Raw genomic sequence first — 18,062 nt, forward strand, 5'->3', positions numbered from 1 at the left:
TGACTTTGCTCACTCTCTGCCTCTACAATCGAGGCCTTTTTGCACATAGTCTGTTATCTAAAGTAATGACACTCGGTCCTGAATCCATTGTTTCAGCCCTTGCTGAAATCTCCTCGCCTTTTTCTCTTTCGTGTTCACAAACTCCGGCACGAATCTCGACAGTTCAATAAATTTGGCTTTGTACACAGCCACTGACATCTTATCTTACTTAATCTCTAGAAACTTCAACTCCATCTGAGCCTCCATAAACCTGGAAAATACTTTTCCCCATGTGATAATCACATCAGTCTCCAGGGTTCCTTTAGGTTCCCACTAATAATTTGCTTCTCCTTTTAACATATAATTGGTGAACACAGTCTTTTGCGTCTCTTCTATGGGCACTATCTCAAAGCTTTTTTCCATTTCTTTCAGCCAAGCTCTAGCCTTAATAGGTTAGCAGTCCCTTGAAATTTCTGGGGGTTTTAACCACTTAAAGGCCTTAAAGACATTAGTAACTGGAACATGATCCACCTGGGTTGAGGGTGACAATTTAAATTCTCTCGAAGAAGATTCATAATTTGGTCCATGGGGTTTCCTCTCTGGCCTTCCCCCTCGTTAGTATCCATAGTTTCTTCTTCATTGTAATACTCTAAGCCGAATTCATTATATTCGACTTCCTCGTGTTCTTGGTTATTTTGGTTTACCAATTCAGCAGGGTTTGCTCTAGTTTCCAAATATGTCGGGGTGGCATCTTGATGCTAATATAAAAGATCACCAATATAACATTATTCACGTCTCTACTCATTATGTTAAAGTCGCTTAATAACTCGCTTTGTCACAAATACATTCTTCATTCCTCTTTAGTTACTCGCAACGTTGTGCCCACGCACCTGATTTGATGCGTTAACAAAAGACGACATCCTGTCGAGAATATACACGCAGCTCCTAGTGACATCCCACTCTTGGAATTCTGCACCAGACTTATTGGTCTTCTCTTCTAGTAGTTCGGAGCTTGCTGCGTTGATTGCAGGAGCATGAAACTTTTCAAAAATTATTCTGTCGATTCTCGCTTTCCGTGCCGAACCATAATGGCTTAACGGATGAAATGATTTCGTATTATCGCATAGAATTCTCATCTTGGGACACGCTAAAATCTTCCTTATAGGACATAGATTCCTCAATGGTATAGCGAATACCCTTCTTGGTAGAATCGATGTTCGTCATGTATTGAACCCTTATTATTGGAACAATACTTTCAACCAATTCAGGTAACGTAATAACCTTAATAGTAAAAGAATTAAGCATCTTGATTCTTGCCTAATATGTCTCCTCAAGGACACTCTATAAAGAGCTATGAGTGTCAAGACTCGGGTTTTCCAATCAACCCATGGTATTGGGGTATCGTCTTCATCCCGCTTTCTCCGGAGACTTAGCTCCACTTCGATATCAACATTATAAAAGAATCATGTACAATTTTCTCCTTTCCACATTATGTCGATCTTAAACGATTCCATCAATTTCCGTATAACACTTCACGTAAACACTTCAACATAACTCCTAGAAATCTCTATCGGCTTAACCAATAGACTCTCTTTCGCATATAACTCTTAGAAATCTTTTCTCTGAGTGCTACAACTCATTCTCTTCCCTTAATGTTGGCTTTTCAATCGACTGTTAATAACTCAACCAATGCCTCAACTCTTAAGGCTAAGGTCCCCTTGGGTACTACCGTCGCGACTACTCCATAGTAATCCGACTACGAACTCGATGAGAGTTCTTGTTAACTTTTAGATCCTCAATCTACCCATTTTACTTTTACTGTTTCCAAGACTTATAACCTTTGGCTCTGATACCAATTCTGTAACACCCCCAAATCCAAGGTCGTGAATTCGGGTCGTTACGATCACTTATTAATTAAATAATTCTCTTTTCACAATATTACTCGACCTTTTATTCAAACTCACATACACACAGGTTATATGCTTGGAAACATTATCAAATAAATCATTTCCACTTATCTACCTGACGGGGCTGGCGCACAAAAAGCCTACGGAACTCACGAGCGTTCCTTACCCGCCTAAGGACAGCAGTCCTGGTCTGATCCATGCTGGTAGTCTGTTGTGATATGATATATAAAAGCAAGGGTGAGCATTAAAGCTCAGCAAGGTATATATCCCCATATTTAAGTATGTAAGGATAAATAAAACCAATAATTATACTTTGTATCTCCAAAGCGTTCTGAAAGTTTATATGCTTATCAAATTTATAATATTCTCAAAATCAACTACAATAGTATATCCAATGAATACTTGTATTCATCTCTTTCTCAAAATCATTTTATACTCGTACTCATTTTATTTCAAAATCTCAAGATGTTACTCGAACCAAGATTCTCATATGGGTGTGATATATATTCGTCAACATCCCAATTTAAAACTCAGCCTTATCGGCAGATTTCACAAATGGATTTGATATATAATCATCAACATCCTTATTTAAACTCAGCCTTATCGGCAGATTTCTCAAATGGATTTGATATATATTCATCAATATCCTTGTTTAAAACTCAGCCTTATCGGCTCTCTGTTGTATATTTCACAACAGTTTTTCCAAAATGGAAGAAAGGGACTATACTGGAATAAACCACGTATCGGTGATCAGCCGAATACAAAATTTTCTCTACTAGTAGAAGGAATACAAACCTAGCCACCTTTGGGCTCATCAAGACACTACACGGTGGTTTCCCATTATCGTGCAAGTCCGAAAGTCAATGGTCACATAGACCATATAACCGTACAATGCGCCACTCCACGCTTGCATAATGCGCCACTCCGCGCTTGGTCACTTCCCGACACCACTCCGTGCCGGGCATGCCACATTCCAGTCCCAAAACAATTATATCTTTTGCTCAAAATCCTTTTTCGAAGGAATAGGTCGTTAAAAGTTGACCTCTAAATAAGATGATTTATTCATCACTTTTAACTCAATTGATCTTTGGGCGTTGTCGGAGTTTTGAATTTAAAATCATTTTCAAATCCCTATTTGTAGTAGGGTGACACATATATTACTCACTTGTTCTTTATTGAACGAGGAAGCAAAACTCTTATGCTTCTAGACTAAGTTCCCTAAGGTTTTGATACGTTTCAAATGATTAATCTCTTTCAAGAGTTTTGAATAATTTACAAAGTACCTTTGAGAATTATGTCTATTTTTAAATAAGTTTTTAGAAGTCCAAAGATATTAAATATCTAAGGTCTCATAATTATATAAGAGGGATTTAATGAATTGATAAAATCTTAAGTACAAAGTATTTCTAATTAAGGTTCAATGAATTAATAAAAACCTTAAATACAAAATATTTTGTGAATAAGGTCCAACGAATGGAGACACCTTAATCAAATAATCAAAACATGATTTGGTATCCTATAATTGCTCTTTGAATAGTTAAATCTTTATTAAATAACGTGAAATTATTTATAAACTATTCAGTATATTTTTAAATACTTTCTGGATATTTAATAATCCCTTAAATATCGCTTTATAAAATAATCAATCAAGTAAGGGTGTCCCTTAAATGAATAAACCAATATTTCTCGAAGTTTAAGTCAAAATCTCAATCGTTCGCTTGATATATATATTACGCGAACGTACTTTGTTTATCGAAATAGAAATCTTTCGCGTCCGGCTCTCTCCGGAATTAAATCGTTATTAAAATATCTTCAACTCCCATTATCATATATTATATTTGAAATACGTTTCAACTTCTCATACTCGTGTAAAACGAAATTTGTTTTCGTAAACAATCGCATAATTCGTATGCATGGATATCATAGACAAGCATATATATATTTGAACTGTAAATCATGGCATCAATATCACAACAGTATATATATAGCATGGATAGTATGAGATAGGGTTTCGAAAACTTGCCTCGAGTAATCGAAGTGGTATGGTCTCTGGTGTTTGGTTGGCGATCTATAAACAAAAACCAACGGTCTAAGTTAGTACGCGATTAACGTCTCGCTTTTATTAAGCAACTTTCGCAACTACTCAGGTATAACGAATCTCCGATTGTCACATTCTCAACACTTATATTCTCACTTTATAACATGGTCGGGTTTTGAAATCGATCGTTCGCTTTAGAAAGTCCATTTCGAGTTTTAAGCTCGAACGTGAGAAAATGTTCGTCAAAACTAGGTTTTTTATGCGTTTCTCGCTTGCGCTCGCTTTACCAAAATATTTTTATAAAATCGAAAAATTAATATTTTCCCAAGATTCTTTTTGGACAGTCTTCTCTACTGTCATATCCATTTTTCATAATTTTTCCAGAATCTCAAAATTATGTTAAGTCCTTTAAAATCACCATGCAAATGGACTTAAGTGCAGTTGGCTAATCGCAGAAATGTTTTACACTAAAACGACCATAACTCCTAAACCGTAAATCTCTTCATGATGATCTACACATGTATAGAAACTATAAAACAATATCTATCTAGTCATTGCCAGTGGTTTTCAAATTTTAACCATTTTCATGGCCGAATGTCTTGCAGAAAACAGATCAAGTGCAAGAATGCCCAAACTCAATTTCTACTACTTGATCTTAACACAATCACTACCTATAACCATCATAAACACAAGTACTTCTCAAGATCCACCCACATGAACCTTATATGCTCTATCTAGTACCACATACATGGATTACAACTCAACATCTCAAGTCTTTAGCAAGAACATAATCAATACAAACTCAAACAAACACAATCCTTTGGATCTTAACACTACAACAAACATAACTCTTAAATCCAACCATAAAACCTTAAAGGGTTAAAAGTTATACCTTCTTGGATACTAGGAAGGTTAGTGCTAGGATTATTGAGGCTTGGTTTTCTTAGAAAACACTTAGAAGGGCTAGATCCTTAAGAAACAAAACCAAGAAACAAGTTAAAATTTCGGAGTTACCTTTCAACACCTCATTCAAACATTTTTATAAAATTGAAAAATATTAATTTGAGGCTGAAATTTGGTACGAAGCTTACCCATGAAAGAGATGTACCAAGATTATTTAGCACTGCATTTTTGACTTCCTCCATGACCAATGCAGATGGTTCAAATATAGCCTTGTATAGATGATCCAACTTGACCTTGCTGTCATTGTTGTTTTTGATTTGTTGTTAGATCATATTATGAAGTGCAATGAAGGAGTCCCTGAGTTTCTTGATACTCTCTTCAATTGGTGTGAGTGAGAGAGATTGAAGTTTGTTTGAGAGCTTGATGTATTTGGTCTTCATGTCATTCAATGTAGACATCAATTCATCAATTCTCTTGTTCACCAGCTCCTTGAATTCACCTTGATGACCATCCAGAGTCTGTTCTATAGTCTTGCCAATAAAATTGAAGTTGAGCTTTTTAGACTTCTGTGATGGCATCATAAACTTTTTGTGGAGTGAGCACCTTAGCATTGCTTCCAAGAATTGTGATGTACTCCTTCCTAAACCTGGTAAATGCCTCCTCCATGTTAATAAAAAATGTTTTGGAGAGCCATACATCCATATTGTCATCCCTGTCAGCTTCATCCACAATTTTATCTTGTTTTTTTTCAAATTCCTCTCTATAGGTGAGAAGGATGGCCTGGTAGTCTTGATTTGTCATGTTGGATGTGAGCAGTTATTGAGCAATATTAGCAAACCCTTCAATTTGATCTACCAGCATCTCATCTACGGTTTGTGTTGGAGTTTGAGTATCTTGCAGCCATTACAATAAGAGGTGTGAAGGTTATGTAGAAGTTGAAGATTGGTTATTGTCAGTTGTGGTTTGAGTTGAGGTGTATAGAATTGAAGGTAGGGTGATACATGTGACAGGAGTCACAGTTGAACTCATAGCTGTAGCTGTGGTTATGACAGCTTATTGTTCACTTGATGAGTGAACCTCCATTTTAATTGGAGGGGAATTGACCAGGTTACTGTCATGTACCATGGCCTCAAACCCTTGTTCCTCTTGCAGGGAACTGGCACTTGAATGTGCTTTACTTGCCTCTCCAATAGCTGGATCATTGGCAATTAAACTCCTAGTTTTAATTATTAAGGCATTTTCAGCTAGGGTTTTGAGGGCAGTTGTTTCTTCATGAGAAATCTCCAATTGAATTGGAGAGGATTTGAGTAGCTCCCCCTTAAGAGTAACCCTCAAACCTATCAATCTGTGAATACGGTTAAGCACATGAAGATGCATTAGAAACTTGCACATGGTCTTCAGTAAAAACTGATGAAACCCTTGTAATTGTGATGGTATCATCAAAATCTACCTTAGCATGTAGCCTCTCACCATCTAAATATTGTGTCTGAGTGGTAATCACAGTTTCATGAACCGTGTCACTTGATTTTGGCAGGACTTGAGAAGATGGTTGAAGTCCTTTATTAGAATTGGAAGAAATTTGAGAAATGAGATTTGTGAGCTCAGAAATGAGTGTTGGAAACTCCCCTTGAACAGATAAGGGAGTTTTAATAGATGTTCTCTTTGTGTGTCTTCCAGCCAAAGTACTTTTTTCACACTCTTGAGAGTGGCTCAAGAGGGTGGCTCTCAGGAGGGTGGTACAGACTCATTACATGGTGCATTAGAGAGATTGCATGATTCAATAGTGACACCTTGTTGAGAAGATGCCACTAGAGTCTTTTTACCCTCTATTTGTACAACTGCATCTTTTTGAGAAGATGCATAGGTGGTCACTTGAGTGGTCAGCTCAGTTTTCTTTTTCTTTTTTGGCTTCTTGACCAAGGGTGACACAGTTTCTGTTGGCTCCTCACCACTCTCACTAACTACTACCAGGGTTGGTTGCTTCCTCTTCTTTTTACTAACTCCATTCTTTTGAGAAGATGAATCAGTTGGTTTCCTAGCCTCTAGTGGTTTTAAAATAAGGTTTTCAACTGTGGAAGGCATAGGTGGGTTGTCCTGTTTGGGTGCTTCTAAAAGAGCATGAGCCATAGTTGTATTAGAAATATCACTAATTCTCATATCAGGCATAGGGTAAGGGTAAGTTCTAAATTTCTCAAACATGAAGTCAGTGACATTTAGACTCGCCTTTACCTGATTCTTTGCGATTAGTGAGCCAAAAATAGAATTTTGGACACTTTTTTTGCAAATGCCTATTTGATTTCTATCTACACCATCTAACATATGTATATCATTAACTTTATGATTTGAAGCAAACATAAAAACCTAGGGAAAAAGATTTCCTTACCCCTGCTTACCAATGGCATAGTGAGCCTGGTGCTTAGCATCTCCAAGATAAAGCTTCCAACATTGAGATGTTTGTTGTAGGCTATTGAATACACCAATTTTTGGACCACACTGGAGATGTTATCATAACCAGTCTTCCTGCATGTAAAGTCCCTCATAATTGAGTCAAAAACAAAGGACCACTCCCTTCTTAGATTCTTCTTATTGAGCCTAGACATGTCTATCTTCTCACTGTAGTTGATGAAGTCCACGAATTCATCCAACTCTTGAGTGGTAGGAGCTTCAACCAAATTGTATGTAAGGATGTCAAGTGCTTTGTTTATGTCATTTGCATTGAACTCAACAACCACACCCCTTATTATGCAGTTAATCACAATGGAAACTACTTAATTATCATGAACAATGATGTTGATGACTAAAGTGTTCCATAAATCATTTAAAACATCCAAGTAGAGTACTGGGTTTGTAGTTAGGGCTCCTGAAAGATCAGAATCAAGAATAAACTTGACAAAACACTTGAAGTTATCAGGTTCTTGGGTTGGATCAACAAAAGCCAATAAGTTGGTCCCATCCTTGGGGATGACAGCCCTCATGTTGTTAGCAGCCATTGAAGAGTTTGAGTTTTATTGGGTAAGTGTTTTGGGAGAGAGAAAGCTTGAAATGGTTGAGAATGGTAAAAAATCACAGAAACAAGGTCAATTGAGATCTCGAAAGCGTAAAGAAGGGTTATGTCGAGATGTCTGGGTATTTATAGGGTAGAGATACGACTTATCGATAAGAGAAGAATGAACGGTTGAAAATTGCTTGTAGAGAAGTCACATGTCCTATAGAGAACTCATGTCGAGATGAAATTTTCCTGACTTTTATCAAGAACTAGATAGTAATTTATTGAGATGTTGTACAAATACCCACTTTGTCCTTATTGGACAAGATTATTCTAATTTATATTGAAGAAATCAACATAAAATTAGAATTGATTTTATATCAAACATGTTTTACTGAAATAATTTATTGAATTAAATTGGTTATGTTTTAAGTTATCGAGAAGTCTAAAATTTGAACTGTAGAGAACTCCATAGTGATAAGTATATCGAGATCTCTATAATACTTATCGAGAAGTCATAAAAAGACTTATCGAGAAGTCATGATAAAGACTTATCAAGGACTTTATCGAGAAGTCAGAAAATGACTTATTGAGAATTCATTTTGACTTATCGAGAACTTAGTTCTCTACATACTTTTGATCTTTCTTAATTCCGTCTTATATTAATTTTACATATTAATGATGTGAACTAACATTTAGACAGTTTTTTTTAGAATCACAAAAATTCCAAGTTAAATTTTATTTTTAAAGAATAAATATGCATGGAATTCTGAAATACTTATAATTCATATTCCAGTTAATTACTAATTAATCAAATTTATTTTGATTTATCAGGAATTAATCTGTTGCAACATGTTAGCGGAGTTCTTACCTTTAGGATGAAGAGTTTAACATACCAATTTTACTTACAAGTCTAGTGAAAGTTTCTTAATTCAAAGGTTTAGTGAAAATGTTAGGTAACTATTTTTATGTTAGAACAAAAACAAGTTCAATAGTACCAATGCAGTATATTCTCTAATAAAATGGTACCTTACATCAATGTACTTAGTTCTAGAATGATTAACTGGATTAACAACAATAGATATTGCACTAAGTATTGTCACACGTGATTGGAATCTTTTGTAATACTAGGCCATAATCCATCAGTTGATTCCTAATCCAAAGCACTTGAGCATAAAAACTTCCAGCATCTATGTATTCAGTCTCAGCTGTGAAAGTTCAGCTCTTCTTGTATAGTAGTTATCCAATCAGGGTCAAGAAGAGCTTCCTCAATTTTCTTAGGCTCAATTTGAGACAGAAAGAATACATGCAAACATTCATTAGCAGTGGCATTTCTAGTCCTCACTCCAACATTAGGATCACCGATTATAGTGTCTCTAGTGTGACTCATATCCCACTTTATGGTGTGATGATTTTGTTGACTATTATTGTCCTCATTTTCTTCATTGTTGGCATGACCTGCAGAACTGGCATCTCATTCTCCTCCTGAGTTTGTGCCACCAAATTCAGGTATGCTTCTTTATTAAGATGAATTCTCATTGTCAGAATTCATTGGTTCACTTGTTTCTTCCTCCATTCTATTGTTTGTTTGATTTCAGCTTCATCTTCAGAATCACAATCAATATTGGATTTTCAAACTTTAAAGTTCCAGCTTCATTTTCATCAAGGCATTCCAAACCTAGATACTTGTCATCATATTGCTATATGTGCTCCGTATAGTTAGAGATATTTTTGGGTATTTATCAGGAATTTTATTGTAAGTTAAATGCTTTAATATCAAAAGTTATACGGCCCAAACTTCGTTTTAATAGCTCATATTTTATATAAAATAATTGGCCTTATTTTGCCTAGTATGACTTATACCATATTGATATTCTAAACATCCAGTTAATTTAGAAAATTTCTCATTTAAAAACCCCATAAAAATTATATTTTTATTTTTATAAAATCGTGGGACTTTCAAATATTTAATATTTTTGGATTTTTGGATTATTCGTAATTTTTGGAAAATTTTGACATAATTTTTGTATTTATTGGATTAAAAATTATTTCTAGTTAATTATTAATTTTGGGCTAATTATTTTTATTAAATGATATAATTAGGCCCTAAATAATTTTGGGGTATTATTTTTATAACTGCAAATATCATTTACCTATTATTCAATTGTTATTTTATTATATAAAAAATCAGAAAATATATTAAAAATCAGATTTTCTCTCAAAATTAGGGATTAGGGTTCTTGATTGTTCTTAAGATTAATCAATGATTTTGCAATGATTTGGGAACCTAATCATATCATATTTGTAGTCATTTTGAAGCTCTTAAGGAGTACAATCCAATTGTATCATCAAAAATCATCTCAGGTTAGTAATTTTTAAAATTCAATTTTAGGGTTCATGGTTCGAATTGGGGGATTTTGATTCTAGGATTATTGATTGATTTTAATGATGGGGATAGTTTCCTGATGTGATTTGTAATTGATTTATATATTTATTTACATCGGATGATTCTTGGAAGTGTTAAGTCGAATTCATAGGTTTTTGAAATTTTTAATTCGATTTTTTTTATTTTAATTGTTGATTGTTGGAAGATATGGATATAAGGGTTAGATTCTACATGTCTAGAGCTTTAATTCCCCATATGAATTGTTGATTTTAGTCTGGTTTTTGGTAAAATCGATTTGTCCGATTTGATCATTGGAAAATGTTTTCGATTTGATCGGAACTTGAACTTCGGGGATCATATGAAGTATCAGTCGGTGTTTCTGGAATTACGAGATTTCAAGGAATGGTTTGGCAATAATTCCTGATTGAAATGAGTTTGTTTGATGTATTTCAGGCCGGTTTTCCTGATCGAAATGAGTTTTTTTGCCTATTTCTTTTTATTAATAAATCAAAAATCATTTATAAATTTTATAAATTTATTTTTTTTAATTCAAAATTAATTTAGTTAATTATTTTAAATAATTAACTAAATTATTTTAATTCTAGAAATGTTTTCTTTATTATTTCAAAAAATCCAAAATTTGAGTTAGTTATTTAAAATTCATTTTAAATAATCATTTATGGATTTAATTAATTGATTAATTCAAATTATTAATTAATTTTATCTATAAATAGTTAGATGAAATGTAATTATTTATATTAAGCCAAATAATGATTTAAAAATCATTTTGAGCTTATAAATTTTTTTAAAGGTATTTAAAAATTCAACTAATATGAGTATTACTTGAATTACTCTTATTTTATTCATAATATATAGACCATTCGTCCATTTAATACGAAACTAACGCGTCTAGATTCAGAAAAATATTCTGCTTCTATTAAAAATACTTTCGAGACATAAGATCTTTTATTTCGAAAGGTCACTTGATTTTGTACATGTTTCTGAGTCGCGTAATTATCAAAAGGTCGTATTTCGACTCTATTTCAATTTTAAACGTACCGAGTTGAATGTTTTGACGAACTGAATCATTTGTTACATGAATTATGTGATACGTGTAAGTCATATATCATAGGCCTATTTGTATATTCGAGGATTCAACTGAACTCAAATAAGAATGTAATAAGTAAATAGTGGATCTACCGTCAGAGAGATCTCGCAAAGTAACATATGTCAGAGGATTCAGAAACAAGGTTCATCTACAGACTTGAGGAGTTAATTCACTGGAAGAAGTTCAAGAAATTGATCAAGCCTCAGTGATATAAATCAAGATCGTGGATTTAATCAAGTGACAGAGATCTCGTCAGAGTATCATTAATTACAAGGATTTAATCTGAAGAAAATCAAAGTATCAAAGTCAAGACATGAAGAAACGTCACGAAAGTTAGTCACTCATGAACCAGACAGTACATCGAGTGTCAACTTTGAAGTGGTGGAATTGATTCATAATTCTCAGTGATTTTCAGAAGATATTCAGAAGATTGGTTGCTGCTCAGGGTTAGTATTAATTCTCTATTAATTAATTAAGTCATATAATTTAGTTAAGAAAATAAATTATATCTGCAAAGATTAATTTATTTGATTAATTAAATTAATTGATTAATTAATTCAGAATTAATATTAAGGTTTTTCAGAATTTAAATTGGATTAAAATTCATTTAAATTCAGCAAGTCAAACTGATTGTACTAGTATGACAATCGGTATGACAATCAATAGTCATACCGAAAGTCATGCTAGTACAAACAATTGTCTTGCCGAAAGTTACACTGGAAGAGAATTGTCTTGCTAGTTCAATCAGATTGTCTTGCTAGTACAAACAATTGTCATACCGAAAGTCTCTCCAGTTCAACAGATTGTCTTGCTAGTACAATTGGATTGTCTCACCGATTGTCATTGCAGTTCATTCTATTCTGTTGTTTGATTAAAAGAATCAGAAGCAGAACACAATCAATCATCCAGAACACATAAGTCAAGAATAAAGCAGAAAAGAAAAACAAGAAGCAATATTTCATCTTTTCATCTGCATACTTCAAGATTAAATTTCTAGATTGTAAAGTTAAATCCAATCCACTAGAAATCTTTATCTTGCTCTTGTGTAACAATCTAGCAGATCAAAATCCCTAGAACTTAATCTCAAATCGCGTTTATCATTTGATTCTAATTATTGCAAAAATAGAAAAAGTTCATGTCGAATTTATTCTAAATTTGTGATAATTAATTTGAGATTAATTCCTTGTAATCGATACAGTTGCTGTAACACCTTTCAAGTTTAATAATATTCTTATTTAACTTGAATTTTGTTTCACTTTTTTATTCCGCATTTAATTCGATTATTCGGTACTGTTTGTATTCAACCCCCCTTCTACAAACACATTGGGACCTAACAATTGGTATCAGAGCCTTCTAATTAACGAACAAATCAAGATCCTAGACTTTTGTGATTTTTCAACTCCTTGAATTTTTATTTATTCAAAAATTCATAATGACTTCACAAAAAGTTGGAACCGTTAAAATTCCACAATTTGATAAAGAAAATTATATCATGTGGAAGAAGAAGATGCTCTTGTTTTTACAAGTTGCAAATCCCAAATATCTGAACTTGTTAAAGAAGGGTCCAACAACTCCAATGGTTATTGAACCAGAGGTGATAGTAGATGATGTTGTGATCACCAAAGCCAGAACCTATCCTAAAGATCCTGAAGATTTTACTCATGGTGAAAAGGAAGAAGCCTCCTTGGATGCCAGCCTTCAATTAATTTTAATTGATTCCCTTGATCCCTTGATGAACAGACATGTGATGAACTGTAAAAATTCCAAACACATCTGGGAAACTATTGAGGTGATTAATGAAGGTATAGAGGAAGTTAGGGAGAACAAGTTGGAGATTCTAACCTCTGAGTATGAACATTTTAAATCAAATCCAGGAGAAGGAATTACTGAAGTATTTGAGAGGTACAATGCGTTGATCAACAACCTAAACATAAATGGGAAATATTATTCAATCAGGGAGGTCAACAAAAAGTTCCTTTTAACACTTCCAACTCATCTTGAACATAGAATCACTGCCATTAGAGAAGCTAGAGATCTGAGTGAGATTTCTTTAGATAGACTCTATGGTGTGTTGAAAACCTATGAGTTGGAGCAGATTCAGCAAAAGGAAGTCTACGGGAAAGATAGAATGGTCAGCACATCTACTGCTCTTATAGCTGAAGGTCAATAACAACAATAATCTCAACAGTCGGAGAGAATGGTATAGTTTTCCAAGGCTGAGGAAAATGTGATAGTAGCAGAATATGATCCTCCTACTACAAATCAATCCAGTGATGATTTTTATTCCTTGGAAGAGCTGGAGCAATTGGAAGATGAGTCAATGGCCCAAATTGTCAAGAGATTCTCCAATGTCAGATTCAAGAGAAATCCCAAGTTCAAGTACAAGTCCAACTACAACAAATTCCAAAAGGTGGATGTTCATCCTCTAACACCAGCAGTGGTGGATACAAAATAGGGATGGTTGATCGGAGCACCATTAGATGCTATAATTGCAATGAGTTGGGACACTTTGCCACAGAATGTAGGAAGCCAAAGCAAGTAAGGAAGAACTCTTATGATTCAAATCAGAAGAGTAATTCTGAAAGGGCTTACTTGGCAAAGGGAATAAGCTGGGATGATACTGATAGTGAAGATGAAGAAAATGAGAATCTTGCTCTTATGGCTATTGATGGAAAAGCTTCATCGTCAAGAAAAGAGGTAAAATATACTGATGCTGAATTAGTTTATCATCTAGGAGGTAACTTAGATTGTGCTCGTTGTGATAATGAACTGTTAAGTTCACAGATCAAAGACCTTGAGAAAGAGGTCAATGAATTAAGACTTGTGCATATTAATCAAGACAAGTTAAAAGAACAAGTATCTTTTCTAGAGAATAGAGTTGACTGTTATAGAAAACTCGAAACTATTCTCAAAGACAAGATCACCGGTCTTGAGACTATGGTTAGAGCCTACTTCAATTCTTGTTCGAAGGCTAAAGAGTTCTACAGTAAGCAAGTTGTTAATCAAATATCTGGAATAGGTTATGATTACAATGTTGCTATTGGAGAATTAGGCATAAACTCCCCTCCTCATGTCTGTGCTAAAGGAAGGGAAGTACCACATGTGCTTAAGGGTGTTCATGAACCCCTCTATAAAGCATCAATTGCTGAACCATTTGATGCGACCTCTTCTGTTATTCAGGAAGAAATACGTGCTGAAGATCATGCTAATGAGAAGGTTGTTTCCAAGTCAAGTGTGTCGAAAGTTCCAGTCAAAGTTGTGAAAGCAACTGAGACTAACTCAGACACACATGAGTTGGATAACAAAAATGCCATATCTGCCATGCATAAATTGCCTACTATTAATCACTCTCATAAAGCATGTGGTATTTCTAATTGTATGTCTTGTGCTTTTAATATGATGTATGCTTATTTTAATGGTAAGCATGTTTTTAATGATAAGACTACTCCTCGTCAGCATGTGAATAACAAGAAGCATGATAGGTCTAAGACTGCTAGTCCTTCTAAGGCTAGAAAGGAGACATTTGTGCCTAAGCTTAAACAGAAATTTGTTAAGGCTGTTTACAAGGTCAAATGTTCAGTCATTGAGAAAGTTGAGGCAATTAAAATTAAAAATGTTGTTTTGCCTGACAAAGGACAGTTCTACAAATATGCCGGGCCCAACCAAGTTTGGGTTCCGAAGAAGGTCTAATCCATTTGTAGTGCAGGGCATTAAACAGGTGTAACCGGTAGTGTGGATTCTTGACAGTGGATCATCAAGACATATGACCGGAGATAGAGCCCTGCTATCAAATGTGGTTGAGAAAGCTGGCCCCCTGGTTACCTTTGGAGATAACAGCAAAGGTTTATCTGAGGGATATGGCTGTTTGCAAGCTGGATATGTTATCAGTGAAATTTTGTATAGTGTGCTAGGTTATTATCAGGAAGCAGTATCTAACATATAGCACCAGTGACGAGACTTGAGAATATTACGACATATCAGGCACCTGATGCACATTACACTTGGAATTGGACTCTAGTAAGATGTGTACAAGTGTACTCCTGGTTGGTGAGTCAAAAGAGGAAGTCAATGCACCTCAGTTCATTTACTTTGCAGTTGCAGATCTATTGGACTATGCAATCTCTTCTTCACAATCTCAATTCAGGTTGGTATGAACTAGTGTACTGCTCAAGCAATCGTCATATTTATAACTCTCTAATCACTAGGCACAATCATATTGTTTTATATGTGCAGTGAGTTTTAGGAGTAAATCAAACTTCTTTCTACATTAGTGATTTCTTATTTCATGTAAAATCTTTTGAAATCACTATTGTACATCATTACTCTCAAAAGATTAAATGTATAATTTTCATTCATCATAGATCTTAAGTACATTTTATCTCTCTATATTGCCCTATGTTCTGTGATACAGGTTCAGTCCAATGGCTTTCTTTCATTGACAGTCATGAGGTTGAAAACCCACAACGTCTATCCCAGACTGTAAAGACAAACACAGAAACAGAACCAACCAACACTCTCTTACCACTAAATGTAGTATGAATGAGCGTGAGGGAGATAGTGCCTTAGTGCACCACATAAGGAAGGTTCTGTAGTCAACCCAGTAGCTCTGTCTCCTACATAGATGAGTAGTATTCAAACCGAGACAACTGCTAGCCCCCATACATCTTCTCAAAAGATGTAATGGCTGAAAAGGCACAAAAATAGTTACTAGATTCATTCTCTCAACAGGGTGCGTCTATTGAAATTTGCCTGTCGGCCAAGGTATCCGATGTAGTGTCACCACTTCAAACATAAACAATTCTTGATGCACAAGGAGAGGTCACACACACAAAGGATGAGTTGATGGAAACAAGAGTTTTGACCATTTTAAGGTCAGATTCGATTGTTCAAGGTTCGTTAATGGACCAATTGCCTTTACAGGTGTTAGGAGAGGATACTGATCCAAAAGCCATATGTCAGTGGTCAGTGTCTACCTCCCCAGGCTTAAATCCCCTGGATGCATCTGCGGATAGTGGATCTGACATAGGTGCAGATCGGCAACTTGTTGACAATGATTCAGATATTACCTGATGAGTCACAAGGAAATGTCTTCACAGACATTAGAAGGGAACCTTGATCTTTATGCTAAATTCTTTGGATCATTGTTTACCTTCCCAGAATTCAAATCTGGAACCCTAAAAGGGAAACTAGCAACTTGTAGATTATGACTCGATTTCATCTGACGAGTTTAATAAGGATGGGGATTTGTGAACTCCCATTGCACCACCTGTGACCTCCTTAAGGATGGCTAAGGTGATTTTCCTTGTAGGTACAGCTGGATTATAAAGCTATGAGAGAAGAGTGATACACTTGTGAGAATGAGTGTAAACACGAGTGGAGAGAAGAGTGAAACACATGTGAGGTACACTAAACAGAATCACACACTCACAGTGAGGAAGAAAGAGAAACTACTTGTTATTTCTTTTCCAACCAAGTGAATATGAGAACTCCTTCAGACGACGGCATACATTCCTTCTTTAAGGGGGAGATAAAAGCTTAAGTAATAGTTTGGAGGATTCCTCAACTAAGGGGGAGAAATAGCAGGGAGGAAGAAAAAGATCATATGTACACTACACCACACCATTGTTGTTTGTAACTACGGATCCTATTGTACGGGAGAGGTGGTAAACACAAGGTGATTTTCTAGTAAGGGAAGAAGCTATTTTCAAAAGGGGAGTACCATTAGTTTTTATCTGCGGATCCTATTGTATGGGAGAGGTGGTAAACGAAGGTGATCTTCTTTAATCAGTTGATTCTCATAGGGGGAGAAGCAAGAGAGATATGGGCTTCTCAACAGGAAATGTGGTTGTACAAATGAAGATGGAACTACTTGAAGATATGTTCAGTCTAGAGGAACATCTACTTGGAATCTGGAAAATGTTAAATCTAGTCCAGAACTTTTCTACTATTTACTTTGCATTTCTTTTTATATCTTTTTCTTATTTGTTAGTTGAGTTATCCTCTAGGTATTTGTGTGTTATTGTCTAACAAATAAATCGGGGGAGATTGTAAGTCATATATTATAGGCCTATTTGTATATTCGAGGATTCAACTCAACTCAAATAAGAATGTAATAAGTAAATAGTGGATCTACCGTCAGAGAGATCTCGCAAAGTAACATATGTCAGAGGATTCAGAAACAAGGTTCATCTACAGACTTGAGGAGTTAATTCACTGGAAGAAGTTCAAGAAATTGATCAAGCCTCAGTGATATAAATCAAGATCGTGGATTTAATCAAGTGACAGAGATCTCGTCAGAGTATCATTAATTACAAGGATTTAATCTGAAGAAAATCAAAGTATCAAAGTCAAGACATGAAGAAACGTCACGAAAGTTAGTCACTCATGAACCAGACAGTACATCGAGTGTCAACTTGAAGTGGTGGAATTGATTCATAATTCTCAGTGATTTTCAGAAGATATTCAGAAGATTGGTTGCTGCTCAGGGTTAGTATTAATTCTCTATTAATTAATTAAGTCATATAATTTAGTTAAGAAAATAAATTATATTTGCAAAGATTAATTTATTTGATTAATTAAATTAATTGATTAATTAATTCAGAATTAATATTAAGGTTTTTCAGAATTTAAATTGGATTAAAATTCATTTAAATTCAGCAAGTCAAACTGATTGTACTAGTATGACAATTTGATTGTCATACCGAAAGTCATGCTAGTACAAACAATTGTCTTGCCGAAAGTTACACTGGAAGAGA

The 18,062-nt window shown here is 34.7% G+C and overlaps 1 long non-coding RNA gene across 1 annotated transcript; it reads right to left on the bottom strand.

The window, feature by feature from the left end:
* Window positions 1–1,875: 1,875 nt before the first annotated feature.
* On the bottom strand, window positions 1,876–4,913 carry LOC141663729 (uncharacterized). Its single transcript, XR_012551613.1, has 3 exons — window positions 4,817–4,913; window positions 3,910–3,954; window positions 1,876–2,094 (listed from the first exon to the last, which is right to left on the bottom strand). It is a non-coding gene; the product is annotated as an uncharacterized LOC141663729 (long non-coding RNA).
* Window positions 4,914–18,062: the final 13,149 nt, after the last annotated feature.

This window comes from Apium graveolens, chromosome 6, assembly GCF_009905375.1.
Source record: "Apium graveolens cultivar Ventura chromosome 6, ASM990537v1, whole genome shotgun sequence".
Taxonomy (NCBI): Eukaryota; Viridiplantae; Streptophyta; class Magnoliopsida; order Apiales; family Apiaceae; genus Apium; species Apium graveolens.